The sequence below is a fragment of the Neopsephotus bourkii genome, unplaced genomic scaffold (assembly GCF_033783945.1).
Source record: "Neopsephotus bourkii isolate Nb327-2 ecotype Australia unplaced genomic scaffold, CSIRO-AGI_Nbou_v1 NB_107, whole genome shotgun sequence".
Lineage (NCBI taxonomy): Eukaryota > Metazoa > Chordata > Aves > Psittaciformes > Psittacidae > Neopsephotus > Neopsephotus bourkii.
In genome coordinates this window covers 11930389-11949344 of record NW_026900624.1, presented here as the reverse complement: position 1 = coordinate 11949344, position 18956 = coordinate 11930389, and the positions used below count along the sequence as shown (strand labels likewise).

At 38.2% G+C, this 18956-nt stretch overlaps 1 protein-coding gene across 3 annotated transcripts in view; it reads left to right on the top strand.

Annotated features, from left to right (window-relative positions):
* Positions 1 to 18956, top strand: part of TSPAN9 (tetraspanin 9) — a 153564-nt gene that overhangs the window by 58013 nt on the left and 76595 nt on the right. The gene's annotated exons all lie outside the window — the stretch shown is intronic.

Genomic DNA, 18956 nt, shown 5'->3' with positions numbered 1-18956 from the left:
TGAATTAGATTATCTAAGAAAGGGCAGAATTGTTCCCCTTCAAGGAAGAGCACAATTACTGTAGCATTAAGATCCTGCAGTGGCAGGATTTTTGCATTCTGTTGTAATACATTGTGTTGCATTAAGCTGCAGGTTAATTTAAATTTTAAGTGCATTCTCATTGTCATCATAAATCTCATTTGTTTTTTGTAAACTTCATTTGACAAATTGCTTTTGCATTTGGAGAAAGTTCTGTCACATTCCTCCAGTTAAAAAAAACAAAACAAAACCAAAAAACCCCCACAAAAAACCCCACAAAACCAAACTAAACCCATAAGCAAGTATATTCGAAACTCTAAAGATATCAGCATAAATGTGAGATGACTGTAATGGTGAATTAGTCTGAATTCAGTTTCAGCTGCAGTTGTTCACATTGGTGTTTGAAGTTAGAGACTTGCACTTGCTTGTGAGGGATCGAAATTGATTTTCCTCCATCAGCCAAAAGGTATGAGGATTTGTAACAATGCCTCAGCAAGCAAGTTAAAAGCATAATGGCTACTTTGAGCAAAGTATTGTCATGTATATGGGAGGGAGGAAAAGTTAAGTCATCTGGCAGCTGAGCATCCTTGAGTGAATAATATTGTTGAGGAAATTGCAGGCTAATTGAAACACAGGGTATGCATGAATATAGCTCAATACGAAATGGTTTGCTTAGTTTGAAATCAAAGATCACTGCTTTCCTGATGGTTGCAGAGCTTGGGTATCTGAACAAAATCAGTCATGGTCATGATCCAGCAGTATGCAGTAAGCTTCATATATAAATTAAAATGTCATCCTGGGTTTATTTTGGAAAAAAGGACATTAACGGTCTAGTTCAGATGTCTGCCTCTGGTGCAGAGAGATCATTGTTCAAATTAGGAGTCTTACTAGCAGCTTCTTTGTTTATCTTGACCCACTTACTGAAATAACCTTTAAGAGCATGAGTTAATGGGAGATTCGGTACTCCTGCAACAGTGAGTTTTTTCAGTAATAGACTTAAGTGCTACAATCACTGAACTTGCAGGTGTCTTACTTAAATAGGAAAGTAGAAATATCACTGAAGAATATCTGATCGAAGCTCATTTGTGATTTTCTTTCTTTTTATTTTTTGCTGTACCAGAAAGTTGCCTTAACTATTTCTAGAAGAACTCACTTTGAACACACTGGATTTGTATCAAATTGGTGCATTACTTTGACATTTTGGAAGTATTTTTTTCATATGCTGTATGTTGTGATTAGCTTTGGAACAGCTTTTATCTGATTACTCATGTCCTCTGTGATCAGTCATTAAGTATCTCTTACCCTTCACCTCCTTAGTGACAATGTATTTCTTTGCTTTTATCTCCCTCCCAATCAGCAATTTTCTTGACTGTGCATCAGACCTTCAGAGTCTGGTTTTCTTTTCCTTGAACTTGCAAAAATACTTCAGACCTCATCTGTGTGCTCATCTCTGTCTGCTCAGGTCCCACTGGACTTTACACAAGCACATCGCTTTTTAGGTTAAAACTAGCCTACCATCTGGAACAGTTCTCTAGTGCCCAGTGATTCTTGAACTCTTACATCTTAAGCCACTTTGCACTTTCCCCACCATCTCTTTTGTTGTGAGGCTTATATGACTTTTCTTTCTGTTATTAACCTTTGTCACCACATCGCTAATATTCTAAAAATGCTTTTTATATGAACCAGGCTATACAGAATGAAAATGATACTGTGAAATGGTGAATCTGAGAGATTACAGAAAAATCCTAAATGCAAGATATCAGGTACTTTTCAAAGTAGTTTTCAACAGAAATTTGATCCACCAGGCATGTTTAAATTGTTCAGAAGTTCCCCTTTCCTCGCTTTAGCTGGCTTATACTCAATTTTGCAAGCCAGTCTTGATGTTCCCATGCATTTTGACAGGGGACTGTAGTCTTGATAAATTCATATTACTTTTTTTTTAGACCAGGCTATTTTATTTTCTTGAGCCATTGAAATGAATAACATTATCGCCTCTTTTTACTCATGGAAACTCAAGCTAGAATGAAGCACACTTACAGGCAGGTGTTTTGTAGTTTGCCGCCTCTGGCTTCATAACTGTAATCTACATTAGTTCTGCTATGGTTGAACTAGAAACACATTTTGGATGTTTGGCTCTGTATGTGCTCCTTGCTGACACTGTGCATTTGCAGTATCTCTCACTCCTGCCCTGAGGTCTTCTGCTAGCCCTGCCCTGGGCTCCACACACAACTCTTGCCAGTGCCTTCTACTCTTACTCTGTCCTGAGCACTCACTGCTATTTCAGTCCTGTATTTCTTCTTAACCAGTTTTTCCCATTGCCTTTTCTCATTGCTTTCTTCTGAGTTTTTGTTCCGAAACCCATGTCCGAAAACACGAACTTGTGGCCTGCTCTTGAGCAGTAACATCTTTTGTGATGCAAAGTGATTTATTTTTAGAAAAAGAAGGCTCTTTTTAAGCATGACATTTTCTGAAACTGTAATTCAAAGCAGAATGGGACTCCTGCTCTTCAAGAGGCAAGGAGACCACTGCCAGGCTGTTACCTTCTGACAAAGGCAAGAAGTTTTTTTTTGTTTTAAACCAGAACTGGTTTAGGCAACTGGAAGCAGAGGTGGCAAAACTGTGTTTCAAGGAGTCTTTAAACAGGTACCAGTCTAGCAGCTGTACAGCTGCAATATGCAATCTGATTGACCAGCTTGCTTTCCACAAAGCTACATTGTTCTGAGCCTACAGTGTTGTTTTTCTGCCATAATAAAACGGTGCTTCTGAGATGCTTCCTCTGAAAATAAAGACAGGTGGTATCCTTTGGTATCACAGAAAGCTGGTCATTATTGTATTGAACAATTTTTGGTGCTGGCCCAAAGAAAGATGCTCTTCTATAGAAAGAGAGGAATCCTTTTCCATTACTTGCTTCTTGATGCAGAGAAAAAGGCTGGGACCTAATCTGTCCCTCATGGGGCAGTGAGCCCCATGCTTTCAGCCTGGTAGCCTGCTTATATATATTTAAAGACCAATTACATATGTATCATATATATTCTATATGTTATTTTCATATAGAATATATAAATTTTAATTTATATGTATACACGCGTATACACACATGTATGTTTGAAGGTGATTAGTAGATTCTCTCTGTTGTTACCTAGCAAATACATTGTTGCTGTGATTACTGTGATAAAGAGGTGGTGCATTGCTTCTGTCCAGCAAGAATTCAGCTTCTGTGAATTAGGTTAACAACAACAAAATACAGTTTTTGAAAATTAGTAGCATGTATATTAGTTATTGTGGAAGGATTGCATATGAGTTCTGCAAAGCAAATTGATCTAAGCAGGGCCCAGCGGTAAGTTGAAATAGAAGGTGTTTCTAAAGCATATCACTAAGAGCTTCAGGTATTTCTCTGTGGCCCTCTGATCCTTCGTTGTTCTTGGCCATCTGGCATTGCTTTCTTTGAGAGATTAGGAAAGTCTGAGCTGAGGGTTAAGGAAGCTTATAGTATTTAATTGTATGGCTAGGATGATGAATTACACTGAATTCATCCTAAGTGCATAATACGTTTTGCAAAGAACTAGGTGACTATCAATGTTAGTTGATTTAGTTTACCTTCAAGAATATTTATGTGCAAACATGTGGAGATTGCAAAGTAGCTAATATAGCTCTGCAGAAGAAATAAAATATTAATTTTTGCCTCTAGAGATAGCAGGTTAATTGTCAAAAAAGTAATCACCAAATAGAAACATAAGGGTTTATCTCTTTCTAGGGTAGGTTTTACTTAATTGTTTTATTAGAGAAAAGGATCACAATAATTATTGTCACAAACTGTATCAGAAAATCTTACTGACTATAAAATGGAAATTTTGTCAAATGCAAATTTTTAAAAGAAATTTCACTCATGAAATGAGAATTTCATAGGGTCGTAAAAGGGACATTTTGAAGTGACAGGAATAAGTTATCAAAACTTGAGTAGAGAATTTTGCAAGTAGATGGTGGTCATGGTTAAATTTAGCTAAGGTTAATGAATCAACATACAGTGGAGCATTCATAATACACATCTTGTTAGATTTTGGCATTACTTAACTTTAATATAAAATGCATTTTGTTAAGGGGAATATATGGCAAGTTTATTAAACCTCTCATCTTCTGTGTTTCCGGAAGAGGCTTTCCTTATTTTAGGTCAAGAAGATCCTTAATGTGGTTTATTTGTTAAATCATTTATATTTGAAATACCACCAAAAAAAATCTGATACGAATAATCCTTATTTATTAATGGTATGATTAGAAGCAGACATTTTTGTTTATCTAAGTTAACTGAAGTGAAATTTACAAATTCAGGTATTTAATCTTCAGTTCCAAAGTAAATTTTATAATAGATTGGGAGTGCTTTACTTTCACTACAACATAAGGCTGTAAGGGAAAAAGATGGTCTGGAAACTTGCTAGTCCAGAAGTAGCAGCAGAAAGTCAAACATAGCAAATTTTTTTACTGATAATCTGTTATTAAAAAAGAATGGGTAAAGTTTGTTGCTCCTGATGAAGATTTTTCTGCAATAACAATTTGTCTAATTTAATCTTACAGTGGGAGTAATCAATATTTTTTCCAGTAAATTAAAAACAATGTTGTGTGTTTATCAGAGAGCATAAAGGCAGTTGTACAGCAGCTGTACAGGTCACTTTTTAGTAAAGACTTGATCAAACTGAAAGAAAGGCAGCATATCCATTCTCTGGTTCTGGCTGCTGTAAAACAGCTAAGAATTTTAGAATGTTTTATATAAAATAAGCCATATTTATTTATACCACACTGGAACATATACTGTAGTGCACTGTTTAGTTTGAAGTACAAAGTTTTAATGCTTAACTGAACCTGTTGGACAGACAATGAAGTCTTGTGAAGAGGCTTTGTCCCTCTGAATAACTGAAAGTTAATCTCTGAGGTTTAAGAGGGGTGGACAGTTTGTCCCTGAAATGAGAACAAAATTACTAAGTGCAGACAGCTTAGATAGGAAACACATTCAAATTCTCTTTTTTATTGTCCTCCTCCTGGCTGCATTATCTGATATTTCCCATTTTCTGACAGAAACCCTAATGACTGGGAAAGACAGTGAGTGACCACGGGATGTGATCTCTTGACATAATAGCAATATTTACTTCTGTTGTATTTTGACTTTAATGACATAAACCAGCAGTGAGGTCAAAGTTGCGATACAATCCTGTGAAAGTAAGACTATTCAAACCAACCAACAAACAAAACGCCAACCAACCAACCACCCCTGGTCAACTAACCAACCTTTTATCACGTCAGTGTTTTGTCTGGGAGTAGAAGGAAAGGTAATATTTAGTTCAAAGAGAGTGGGGCCTATAGGGATGCTGGGGATGGGCTCTTCATTGGGACTATAGTGATAGGACAAGGGGTAATGTGTTAAAACTTAAACAGGGGGAGTTTAGATTGGACATAAGGAGGAAATTCTTTCCTGTTATGGTGGTGAGGCACTGGAATAGGTTGCCCAGGGAGGTTGTGAATGCTCCATCCCTGATGGTGTTCAAGGCCAGGTTGGACAGAGTCTTGGGTGATATGGTTTAGAGCGAGGTGTCCCTGCCCATGGCAGGGGGGTTGGAACTAGATGATCTTAAGGTCCTTTCCAACCCTAACTATTCTATGATTCTATGATATCCTAATGCATATGATGTAAGTAAAGTCCATTTTAGAACCTGTGTGATGACATTATAGAATATTGAAACATTACTTGAGGACTGAGACTAGTTTTACTTTAAAATAGCAAGGTTTGCTTCGGAGCTGAATTAGACTGGTTAATCCAGGTGGTGAGGGCCACATAACTAATTTTAGGGTCTAAGATGTTTCAACTTGATATGGAAGACATCCAATATGGCATTTTTCACAGCATTCCTCTCACTAACTGCTCTTTGCTAACACTGTATTATATTCTATGCAGTTTGTGGGGGAGGGGAGATGTTGCCTTTTTTTGATATTATTATTCTTTTTTTATTATTTTTGCTTTCCTGCAGTGTGTGTTTTTACTGTAGCTGTAGGTAGGCGTGAAAGCCATTTATTTGTGTTATTTTGAATAAATAATGAGTTGATTAATGACTCGAAAAGCAGGTATGTTTTATTCATCTCTGGAGAGGTAGCCTGCTGGACATAGTTTAATTATTTGTAAATGAAGAGGTATATAGCAATCGAATGCGAGAAGTCAAATAAAAATTTCAAATTGGAAAACAAATTAGTTCTCTCCAGCACTCCCTGCCCCTCCATATTCCTAGAGTTAAATCTTTTTTTAAGCATACAGCCCAGGTTCTATTCCTTGTATCTTTCAGCTGTGTTACCTGAAGCAACTTTCTTCAGCCTTCTGTGTCTCAATCCCCCTAACTTTTAAAAAACAATGCTGATACGAACTTTTATAAAGTAATGGCTATAATCATGGGGTACAATTATTGTTAATTTTGAATAAGCTTTATAGCAGTTATGTTTCTTACTTACTTAGGGCCTCTTAGACCCATACAGGGCATTTCATTAAGCTGCTTGACTGTGCCTTGGTTGGCATGCAGCCTTTTTGTCTGTTCCTGCTGCCTTCCAGGTAAGTTAAGTCTGCAAGAAGCTGATCCAAAGGGATATAATCTTCCCCATCTGAGTAGAGGATGAGCTTGTAAGTCCATTATGTGGCTGTCCAAGGAGGTATTTAATTTTCTTATTTAAATGCTGCTGACAAAGAACAGGACCTGGGTAGAAAAGATGAGAGGATGCTAGTCAAATTGTGGAAAACACAGTTCACTTAATTTTTGCTGTGCAGAAAATAAGAATGTTCCTCCCAGGTTGCCGCAGATAAGACGGTATACTATACTTCATACCTCCTTTGTGCTTATCCTGTATAATTTGTAGTTACCTAACCTTTTGGCAAGTCATGGAAACTGTGAGTCAAAGGAGGAATTCTGCTATATATCTAGTGCTTTGCTTTAAATATCTTGCAGAAATAAGTAAACCACATCTTCCAAACAAAGTAAAGGAACCTAGTATGGCTGTAGGTGTGTTATTAAAGAGTGAATATTTACTGACATTATTGGGGACTTGTCACAAAAAAATTATTTTTAATACCACTTTACAGAAATGACTGTGGGCACTGAATTCAGAGCATTTTCACAACTTTCTGAAATGAATTAGTGTTAAATCATCTCACATTTCCATTCAGCTCAGTCCCTTACTGCTTAGGAATAACTTGAGTTGCTGACTTTATTCAGCAGAGATAATTGGACATCCAAGTGTTTGGAAATTTGGCTGGGATGATCATTCTTCTTTCGTCTTGCTTTCCTTGAGCTGGGCCAAAGATTACATGGCTGTCCAAACCTTTTTCGTTTAACTACTCTATTCAGTGGAGCAGAATTGTGAATATTCTTGGGACCTGCTGCCAGTTTGAATTTCAACTGGTCTGCAGCTTGTCTTCAGTAATGTCTTTCAAAACTTGGCACCGTGGCCAATAGCTTTATCACTGCCCAGGGAATGCAGGTAGGGCAAGGTTTTCACAGGGTTACAATACATCCAGACAATGTTTGTTGTTGTCCTTAAGGTATAAGCAAGTCCCTACAATCTCAGGAACTAATTGGAATCCATCTTTTAAGTGTTTAGTGTCACAATTAACATCCTGGCTCTCTTGTATCTCACCTAGAGCCCATGTGCTGTGTGGGAGCACATAGCTGCTGGTTACCTCTTGTATACCTTGGAAGGGGGTGCAGGCTGAAGCACAGAATGACTAGCCTACCATTTCTTTTATTTCTTCCTTTGCTTTCTTGTATTTGCTGTGTTTTTATTTATAAATGGAGTAAATGTGAATTAACTCCTCAGAGTCAAAATAATCAGTAATGTTTGCAAATACCACTTCTGTTTTAGTGGGGAAGAAATTCTGTACCCATGGATACTTCTTGAAGCTACTTGATCCTCTTTGCAAGCTGCATTTGGTACTCCTGTCCTTTTGCCTGTCTTCTGACTCTCCTGAATGAAAAGCCCTTGTCCTTATAATCAGTGCATCAGGGATACGTAGTTTTGAAAATACATTAAACTGGTGTCTGTATATCTTTATTTCTTTATAACTGTGGCAAGTCATGAGGCATCAGAGATTGAATTTGCATTTTCTTTTATGTCTTTTGTGGAATTCCCCATAATTTTGTTTTATGTGCATTCTGGTTCAATATCTACTGCTGTAGGTACAAATTAATAGGTCTGCAGTAGGAAATGATCACATTGCTGTTGATTCTTAAAAGTGTATGACACATATTAAGAGTTGCTGCAAGGAATTAAAACCAGCAGAAACTCGTATGCTAATAGTTTGTTTCTTACAGATTATTGATTTTAAGGAGTTGAGACTGATGAGGTTTGGGGGCTTTTATGTTACTAAAATAAGTAGGTTTTAATGGCTTTTAATTATTTTTTTTTTTTCATGGTGAAGAAGATGAAGCAAGACAGTCATGATCTGTGAATGAAGATTATGAACAGATGACTATAAGCTGTAGGGATTCATCAGCTTAATGAATTACCAGTCATTAGCAGAGATGCATTAGTTGCTGTGTACATGTTTCTACCATGCTGCACATGTGATGCAAAGCATGTTAACTTAAACCACGCAGTTTACTCTGCAAATAATGTGTGTGATGACTAACAGTGGAAGCAGTTAACTCGGAGGAATTCTGTCATATACAATCACCCCTCTATACTGCAGTAGAAAATCACTGAGTCTGAAATGATGCAAAAATGAAGCAGAGGGAAAAGAATCAGCACTGTATTACTCAATCAAATTTTCTCGCTTAGTTTGTTGTCATAGAAAACAGGATGTTGCTAGAAAGGCTACTTCTGAATAGGAGGTTTGTTCTTTCAGATTTCTTGATTCATGTGTTAAGTACACTTTTCTTTAAATGATGCTTCTGAATACTTAATAGCTCTGTCATTACTGAGTAGCATGGCTTCTTCACAAGGCCCATTTCTTCCTCTGTATTGTCTTGGAGAGTCTCCAGTCAGTTCTGATCTTAAGCAGGGAAGAGATCTGTCTTTCAATGGATTGTAATTCTAAAATACAAACATCTCATTTGTCTCATTTCATAGTAGTTTGAAACTAAATTGGTGGTTAAGAGTCTTGCTTTCCTGTACTTCTGTGTCCTGTTCTGTCCTGCACCTGACCCACTACTTTATTCTGCAGTGTCCCCTTGATGGAAAGACAGTTAAATATAGAGGGGGGGTGGGGAGGGTAATAAACTTTATGTTCTCAGTTGCTCTTTCCTTAGAGTTGTGATTGCCCTGTTATCTCTCTTTTTCACTGCTCTAAGGAATCACATTACATCTGTGGCCAGAATTCCAGAGTGCCTTAGGAACATTTAATATATTTGTTCTCCTGACACCTTGTAAGTATGGGCTGTGCTTTTATTCTCCTAATACAGAGGGAAAGCTGAGCCACCAAAACAAATAGAATGTCTGCAGCAGAGCACAGGGTAGAGAGTTGAGAACTAGTGGAGACCAAAACTAGGAAGTTCAGTTCAGTGTAGTTCAGCAGGTAGGCTTGTGTTGACTTTTTCTAGCATTGCCCATGAGCCCAGAAACCTGCACTTTCATTTCCAGATTAGCTTGGGTAGAGACAGCTTAAATCTGACTATATCCATGGTGTAGATATGTCCTACTAAGGGACTTGTACAAAGTCAAACTGAAACTGAATCTGGATCTCTGAAGTGTCTTAAGCAACAGACCATCTGTTATGTGCTGTGCTTTGTGACAGGACTTGATGTAGGCAAGCCGCCTATAAACTCAACATACTTGTGCAGCATGGTCTACGGGCACAAAGCTCTTTCCAGATTTAGGATCTGTAGATCACCCTTTTATTTGGCTGTGTACTCCAGAGGCTTAGTATGTCACTGACTTCCAGAAACACCTAGAAGATTTTAAGTTTTCTCATGACATATAACATAAATCCTAAACCTCCCCCACACTTGCAAAGGGTCACTAGGAAAACTGAAGTTCTCTTCTTGAGAGTCTCATGACAGTCAAGGTGAACAGTTTACTATGGGATGGCTTTTTGTATTTTTTTTTTTTTAAATGACACCAGGCCAGCTAATAAAATAATTCAGTAAATGATAAATAAATAAACCAATGCTGTATTTAACACTTACAGAAGGTAGAGATAAGAAGAGAAAAACCTTTCCTGTTGCATGTCTGTCAGTAACAAATCCTCTTACTTTCCATACTCCCTAAGCCATACGTTTGTCTTCTACTGTCAGATAACGTCTAATGACTTTTTCAGTGTGTGGAATGTAAAAAGGCCTCTGTGGTGGGATCTTTTTTTCCACTGTCAGCATCTGGGAGGATGATTGGTTTATGTCTTTCAGTGCAACACTGGTTTCGTGTCTCATGGGATGTACTTAAAAATGCAGATAGGTAGTGTTTTCTTTGATCCTGTTTTGTTATTTTTGTGTGTTTAGGGAGTTTTTTAGCTGTTATCGAAGTGCTCATCAAAGCGACCTGTGGAGGTGACTACAATGTGTGACCTCAGTGTGATAGAGCTATCTGTTACTTTGACAGGTTGGAATCCCATTTTCTTGGGAATTTTAACACTTTCTTTAGGTAGAAATGGAAGCTGGCCCTATTGTTAGATTTTCTACTTGTTTTGTTTACTAGCCTGTTCTTCCATTACAACTTAATTGGAATAAATTATTATTGTAATTTATGATTTATTAGATGTTAGTGGTAAGGTTTCTATCTATCATTCTGCTGTGAGCAATTTAACTGATAATCCAAATAAACTAGTGGGGTTACAAGTTAAAGATAGTTAAGACTGCTGTGTTTGACTTCTACTTACTTGATTTATCTGCCATTCATGAGGCTCAAGTGTAAAACTGAGTATAATGGATCAGACCAAAAGTTAGCATATCCTGATTTTGAAAGCAGATGATCAAGAATGCTTAATGGACACTAAAGAAATGGACAAAAAATTATGGAACTCCTTTGAGTTGTTTATCCTGTGGCCTTCCTAAATTCTCTGGCAGTATGTTCACTTGTTTAATTACATATTCTGTGAAAGGGCACTTCCTTTTAAGCTTGCTGCTTGATAATTATAATGGATGCTGACAGATATTCTGAAAAACAATGATCTGTCCCCCTTTCTGCTTGTTGTTATTGTTTGGAGGGGTTTTGTGTGTTTTGTGGTTTTTTTTTGTTGGTTTTTTTTTTGTTTGTTTGTTTGTTAGGGGTTTTAAATTTTATTTTAAATATAATAGGGCAGAAGAATCAGATAAATTCTAATTTTAAATGATGTTAGTGGAAAAGTAGTATTTAGCAGTGCTTAGCATAGCCTATGATTAGATCATAGAACCATAGAAAAATTCTAGATTGATAAAACCTAGAGAACATCTGGTCCAACCTTCTGTTGAAAGCAAGGCCTTAGATTATATTACCCAAGGCACTGTCAAGCTCAACCTTGCGTATTTATAGCAAGAGAGATTCCACAATTTCTCTTGGTAATCTATTCTAATGATTAATTGTTCTCAACTCATTCTATTTATACTCACTTTTTCTTATAGCCACACCAAAAATTTTCCTGAAACAACCTGTGTCCATTGTTTGTCTTGGTGGTATTCTGATGGATGGTATCCAATTTCTTGAGCTGTGGTGACCAAACCTGGACACAGTAGTCCAAGTATGGTCTAACAAGTGCTGAATAGAGTAAAATAATCACAGTCCTTGGTTTGCTGGATGTAGTCTTGCCAATGCAGCCTGGGGCTGGATTTAAATGCTTATACTATATATTATCCTGGTGTACTGTGATGTAGCTTTTAAGATCAAGTTTAGAGCAGCACCATGCACAGCACTATATTAGTGAGATGAAGAGCCTTTATCGTGAAGACATAAATGTTTTCTTCCTCACTTTTGAGCGTTTATTGCTCATACCACATTGATGAAATTAAACCCTTTCATTCTCTTATTGCTTTTCCCTTCGAGAGTGGATCTGACTGCTTTGCCCTTGTAACCTCCTCTGAAGTACACTTCGGCTAAAACAATTCTGCTTCTTTGAGCCATTCAGCAGTTTTTGTAGGCCATCCTGTAACTGTGTCACTGAAATCATACTTAGTTCTCAGCTCCATCCAGCTTGAATGTACACTTGGTGCAAGTGCTGACAAGAGCAAAAACATTGATCTTATCACTCCAGCATCCAAGCAGCTGCAATGTATTATTGTGTTCTTTAGTACAGTGTATTGATTTTATGCATTGCCGTATGTGTTATGCTGCTTCACAATGTTTACCTGAACTGTTGACTGCTTTTTTTCCTTCCGCAGTGCTTTTATTTCTGGTCTGATCAGGACTCCTGCAGTCCACCTAGTGCTTATTTCTTCTGTTATGTTTAGTTTCTTTTACAGGGTGTATATCTCCAAATCATGAGATCTTAGGAGTTCATGATTTTTACCAGGACTGGGGGTTGTGGTTTTGTTTTTTAAATAAAAAAGCTAATTTTTTGTATGTATATTCTCATGTGTGGCATTTTTTAAAATGACGCTTTATATTTTAGACTAACATTGAAGGGAGGTCAGGGAACAGCTCAACTTTGAAAACAATGTGTCTGTAGGAGAAATAGTCTGTAGAAATAGAGGTGTTAGGGTTTTCAAGTATTTTATTGAAGTGCAGACTACATAACAACTCTGTGTGTATCCCAACGCTATATCTGTTCTGACATGTGTCCTAGTTTTAATTCTTTCTCAAGTTCCTGAATGTGCTTTCTTCAGAGGGCTATGCTAGAGCACAGCAGTGTTTCTTCCAGGATACTTCGTCTTGCTTGTCCTCACAGAAGTAGCTGGGATCCACAGCAGCATGTTTCCACAGCATATGCAGTTTTGGAATGCAGGTTTTTCCCTTAAAAGCTTCTGCAGCTGTGTCTGAGCAGTAATAAATGGTTGACATAAACCTCTGGGGACACATTTAAATGGGTGAACTGTTCCCTGTTTGAGCAGTCTTGGGTACTTTTTTCCCCACTGTTTGAATGCTGTGTTATGAGCCTGACCCGATCCTTAGTGACAGCTTGTCAGGCTGATTAATACAGGCTCAAGGGAATAGCTCTTTGCTGTCTGATTGATTCATTTTGCCAATAGAATTCACATTCCTGTACTGTGAATAATAAACAGCTGATTTAATGAGTTGCTCGCAACCTATTCCAAATGGTATCTCCTGATTGGAGCAGCACATACTTTTGAAAAGCTTGAATACTTCCTGAATTTCACAGGCTGAAGATCGGCTGAATTACATGCTTCTCTGATAAATTCAAATTATAAAGTTAAGGATGAATATTCTTCTGTGTGGTATTATTAGACAAATTATCAGAAATTTCAGTGATACTTGAATTGCTTTTTCTAATTTCTCTGGTTCTTAACCACTGATTTTTTTTTCTCTTTCTCTCTCTGTGCTTCCCACCATGGGATGTGTTCCTCATGAAACTGTTAATTCTTTGCAGCATTCCCTATTCTTTATCTCAAAAGGTGACATACAGAAGCTGGGAAAAAAATGTTCTTCCTTGAGGCTCTCTTTATCTCCTGTATGCCTGATGTAGGTATTTCTTGGCGGTATCCCACCTTGTTTTGTGGTTCTGTGTTTAACTCTTCCGTAGGTATTGGCTGTCCCAGTTCCTGCATCTTGGGAGGCTCTCAGGAGCGTGAAAGAACAGATAGCACAGCAGGAAGATAGGGGAGTGGAGCAAGAGCAATGGAAAGGAGAAAGTATTTATTGTTTGGAACTGAATGGTTTCTGTTTCCTTATTATTCAAGAAGAACTACAATCACAGATCCTGATTCTGGATCTGTAAAGAGTGTCTCCAACAAACATATTCAAGAAGGATGTGCATGAAATGAATATAAAAGAAGGAAAACAACACTGTTGTAATTATATGTTCTCTTACTTGTGGGAGCATATGCATAGAAGTATTTTTGTCTTTTAAAGCTTTACTGTGCGCATCGTAAAGAAATACGAGAAAAATGTGGAGGATAAAAGTGTCCTTCAGTTTTCCTCCTCTGTTCCCCCTAGTCTTTTCCTCCTTTCTTTTGTTAGAGTCCACAGCACACAACTTATTGCTGCCCCAGATTTAGCTGTACACCTACCTATGTGTTTTGCATACCCAGCCTTGCTGGTAATAATGTTGTACCTGCCCTTCAGTGGTTCAGAATTTGAGTAACTGAGTGGGGAAGCAAAGATCCTGATGAGATTATGATCAAGTTTCTTAGGAAGAACAGCTGCTGGCTTATATGCTTTCTTTCCCAGCCTTCAGCAGAGAAAGCTGAGTGGGTTCATTTGTACTTGTGTGAGGCACTGCTTTTATAAACCTGATAGCACTGTGCCTGCATGCACACAGTTCTCCAAAGTGACTTCAGATTTTTAAGTGGATAATTGGTAGATTTTTCTCTGTTTTATCTTGAAAAAAACTCAGCACCTTCTAAAAAACCTTCTTTCTACCCTCAACTTACTGAGAAAATATTCTAGAAGCTGTAATTACAATACCACTTTAATGACAGTCTCTGGTATAATTTTTTGCTTCACTGCAGCTTGAGAGAGAGAGGGAGGCTTCCTTCATTGCTTCTGCCCCATAGCGTCTCCTACTTCTGTCTGTTTTTCAAATAGTGTAACCTGATGTGACATTCATTTCAGCAGTGGCTCTTTTTGCTGCAGTATCAGTGCAGATTTATGTCTGGTCAGTGATGTATTTTCTCAGTAGTCAGCTCAAGGTTATCTGTGTTATAGGATGTGTTGTGGGCAGGTTTAGCAAAGAAAACGTTCAAACACAATAGCATGAAGAGAAAAAAGAGACTATTTGAATTATGGCTGCTTAGGATTATATAGACTTAAGATCTGCTTTATGGCTAGAATAAGTACAGCCGTGCTGAAACAAAAGGCAGTGTGCAGAACCAGGAACGTATGCTTGAAAGGAAAAACTTCAGGAGTACAGAGGTTGTCACAGAAACATGAGAGTGTCATCACCATGCTTGATGGACCCTGAATTATTCCCCCCCCCGCTGTTGTGGGACCCCACCTGGAGTATTTTGTTTGGCTCTGGGGCCCCAAACACAAGAGGGATGTGGACCTGCTTCAGCAAGTGCAGAGAAGCACCACGAAGGCGATTAGAGGGCTGGAGCACCTCTGCTATGGAGACAGGTTGAATTTGGCTTGTTCAGTCTGGAGAAGAGAAAGCTCCAGGGGGACCTTATAACAGTCTTCCAATATTAAAGGGGCCTACAAGAAATCTGGGGAGGGACTTTTGACAAGGACATATAGGGACAGGACAAGGGGGAGTGGCTTTAAGATGAAAAAGGGTACATTTAGATTAGATATTAGGGAAAAAAATCTTTACTATGAGGGTGATGATGCACTGGCACAGGTTGCCCAGAGAAGCTGTGAATGCCTCATCCCTGGCAGTGTTCAAGGCCAGGTTGGACAGGGCTTTGAGCAACCTGGTCTAGTGGAAGGTGTCTCTGCCCATGGCAGGGATTGGAACTGCATGAGCTCTAAGGTTCCTTTCAACCCAAACTGTCTATAGACCTGATTCTTCTGAAGGGTTAGGTAGTATTAGTGGTGTTTGTTTTGCTTTAATTATGTGTTCTGTTGTTTTAATCTAAAAATGGTTAAGAAGCACATGATCAAGTTTGAGATTGTTCTAAAGGTAAGGCACAGCTCAGCCCTTTGAGACCAAGCAGACACAGCCTTTTGCTTGCCACTCCAGGAAGAAGGAGCAAGAAGAGGATGCACATGTTTCTGGTTCTCCAGGGTAAAACAGTGGACTGGCTACTCTTGGTTATGAATATGCCTAACTTAAATTGGTTGCGCCCATTAAAAAGTGCCTTTTTAATAGACTATATGGTTTTTAGTAAAGTTTTTACTTTATAACACTTGTGAAAGTACTTGGAAAATCAAGCCTTGTACTCTAGTCCTATCTGAGATCCATTTTTAGAAAACTACACCTGAGCTTTCAAGTGCAAAAAACCCCAACAAAATGGACAACCAGAAAACCCACCAAACCAGCAACTTCAGTTGTGAACTGGAATATGCATAATGAAAAGTGGGATTTTTGAAAGCTTTTATCACTGGCTGGGCTTTGCTGCTGGTGAAGTCAGCTCTCTGAAAGAAGAATGGGTTGATGTCCAGTTTTCAAACTCCTGAATGGCTGCTACTCTCTCCTGTGACTGATCAGGTGCTAGTGCCTGAGAATTCGTTAAGCTTGCTCTCAACAGCTTGTGATGGAGTGTTTTTTGTGTCTTGAAAACCCTGTTGATGCCATGGACAGCAGTTATCTTGCCTTAATTATTTATCTATGCTACAAGATGTCTGCTATAGAGATCTATGCTGTGGATGTTGTATCTGACAGGTTTCCCAAAAGCTTCCCTCATATTTGACAGAAAGGCTATGGTTGAACTTGTTCATTGTAGATGCTTCAGATCAGACAGGTAAACATGACTACAAGAGCTTCAAAATTGTTACTTTGTTGATGGCTAAAGCAAATGGATCTTAGATTCAATATTCAGTATAGCGTCCTTGTGTCTGAGTGATTAATGACAAGGACGTTTTCATTTGCAGGCTCCCAGTTACCTGTCATTTAATGGGAGACTTAATTTAAAATGCCTTTGGCATTAAGCAAAAACGCTCATCTTGATTTAGTTGCTGTTAAGTCACATGACTCCAGGTTATCACTGTTTAAGTTATTAGTTAGGAAGATACTTTAAAAAGTTGTTTTTAGAGCCTAGTCATTCAAATATAGCAGTAGGGATAGAAAATACAATTCAGCTGACAAATGACATGAGCTTTTATTTAGCAGTTCTTATTCAAAGGTACTGAATTGGGAAGACCTGCTTAAATGAGTTCATTCTTCTATTTTCAGAATAGTGTAGTTCTGTAAAAGAGATTCCTGCTTATTCTGGACCGATACACCCATGTGATCCCATGGCAAAGCATAAAGAGCTCCATTTATTCATGACTTCATGGGGACTTTCCACAGTCAGTCCAAGGCAACAGCACAGGAACACTGCCATAGTTACCACTGAACTGTAGCCTTGAGACAAAACATGACTGATGCAAAAAAACACCCAAAATAGAGATGTATTGTAACACTGGACATCCCTACTGCTTTTCTACATCACCTTTTGGAAGAAAGCCATGCTCAATGCAAAACAATGGGAAATTTTAGTGATTTAAATTTTCGATGTTCGAGACCTCTGGATGATAATGGTCTTTCAGGCTTTTGAAGCCACTAATTCTACAGTCACTTCCAGTAGTCCACAATGTCTTCATTCTGAAGTGATGCTGAACTAAGAATGGCCTGTAGACTGCAGAAACTGTTGAAAAAAAGTATTTGTCTCTGTTTTGTCTCTCTACCTTTTACAGCTTGAGAGGAGGAAATTAACTGCAGGAATGGGGAAGAGCAATCTGTTCCTTTACAAAGCCATAATCCTCCTAGTGTCCCACTAGTTTGTAGTTGTTGTGTTCTAAAAATGTAGAGCAGTTGATTGTAAATATGGTGAGAGCTCTTGAAAGGTGAAGGAAATAGGAATCACACTCTGTGAATCCTTCCAGAAGATAAATGAACTTCACATGTTGATTACCAGCATCCATCTTGATCCCAAAGCTAGGGTTCCCAGGCTTGGTGAATTCTCGCTCTGACTGCCTGCAGGGAATCTGCAGTCCATCCTTTTTTGCTGTAGAAATTGACTGGCTGCTGTTTACCATGAAATGAAGGACATACTCCTCAGAAAAAAGAAAAGATCGAGCTGTTGTATTCTTGGAGGGTGACTAATGAGAATGGAGTTCTTAATTACATTGTAGCTCTTTACCACCTTTAAACTGACCACATTATTGGAGAGTGCTTGCAAAGGACGGAGAAAAGATATGGTGTATACCTTTCAGTGAGGGTGCTGCTCACTGAAGTGTTAGCCAGGAGGATTTTGGGAGTTTCATCCTATAGGTTTTAGTAGCTGAGTTGTTCAAGCTGACTTAAGTGTTCATGGTGAAGCCTGGCATTTTCTGTTGCACATTCAGTCTTTCTACTTCAAAAAACGTTTTGTTTGATGTTCTTAGGCCAGGGTAGAGGACTCTACCTTACTGCTTTACACTACATAGGAGTGTATGCCACTGTTGTAATTGGAAAGAAGTCTTGGGAAGTCACAAGTAGTACTTTTCAAAGACGGTGCATTGAGTTTTGTGCAATGAAATTCACAGATACTGTAACATGAGGCTGTCATGCACACATGTGGCCTTCTAAAGTGATGAAGACTGCAAAAGAGTGAATGCTGACCAAGCATTCTGTCTAGAAAGCATTCCAAAAAGGTAGATAGCCATAATTTTATTAAAGCATTTTTAGTGTTATTTTTAGCATTTTTATGAAATAAAATAATCCAATTAATTTAATGATGATTATAAATAGCTACATGGTTGTGTGTGTGAATGTAAAGATTCTGTGTACAGAAGTGTAATAGTGATAAAATGCTAGTCTAAGAGAAGTTATCCCTTTTTTACTTGCGTTCATATTACTGTAGGAATGATGGAAGGTGAAACTTTCCTTCATCTGTTGCACTTCCTTATTGAAGTACTGTCGTTCCTCTGAGAATCCTGATTCTTCATGTACAGTGTCGTGCTGCAATGATGCTCTTCGCCATTACACCACCTGTGGTTAACGAGACTGTACAGGTAGCATGTTCCCTGAAAAGTCTATGACTATTCCCCATCTTACCCTTCTCCATGTTTTCATGCCGTGCATAAGGGTAAGCCGTACTAAGCTGGTCTGCATCCTGGCTAATTTGTCTATGTTTTGCTTTTCAGTGCAGTTTTCTGTTGAAATTGTTTCTTGGTGGCCGAGAACTTTTTATTTAGTTGTGTAAACCCTTTTTGGTCAGAAATGGTAGGAATCTGTCACATTCTTATTTGCCAGATGTCTTTGGCTACAC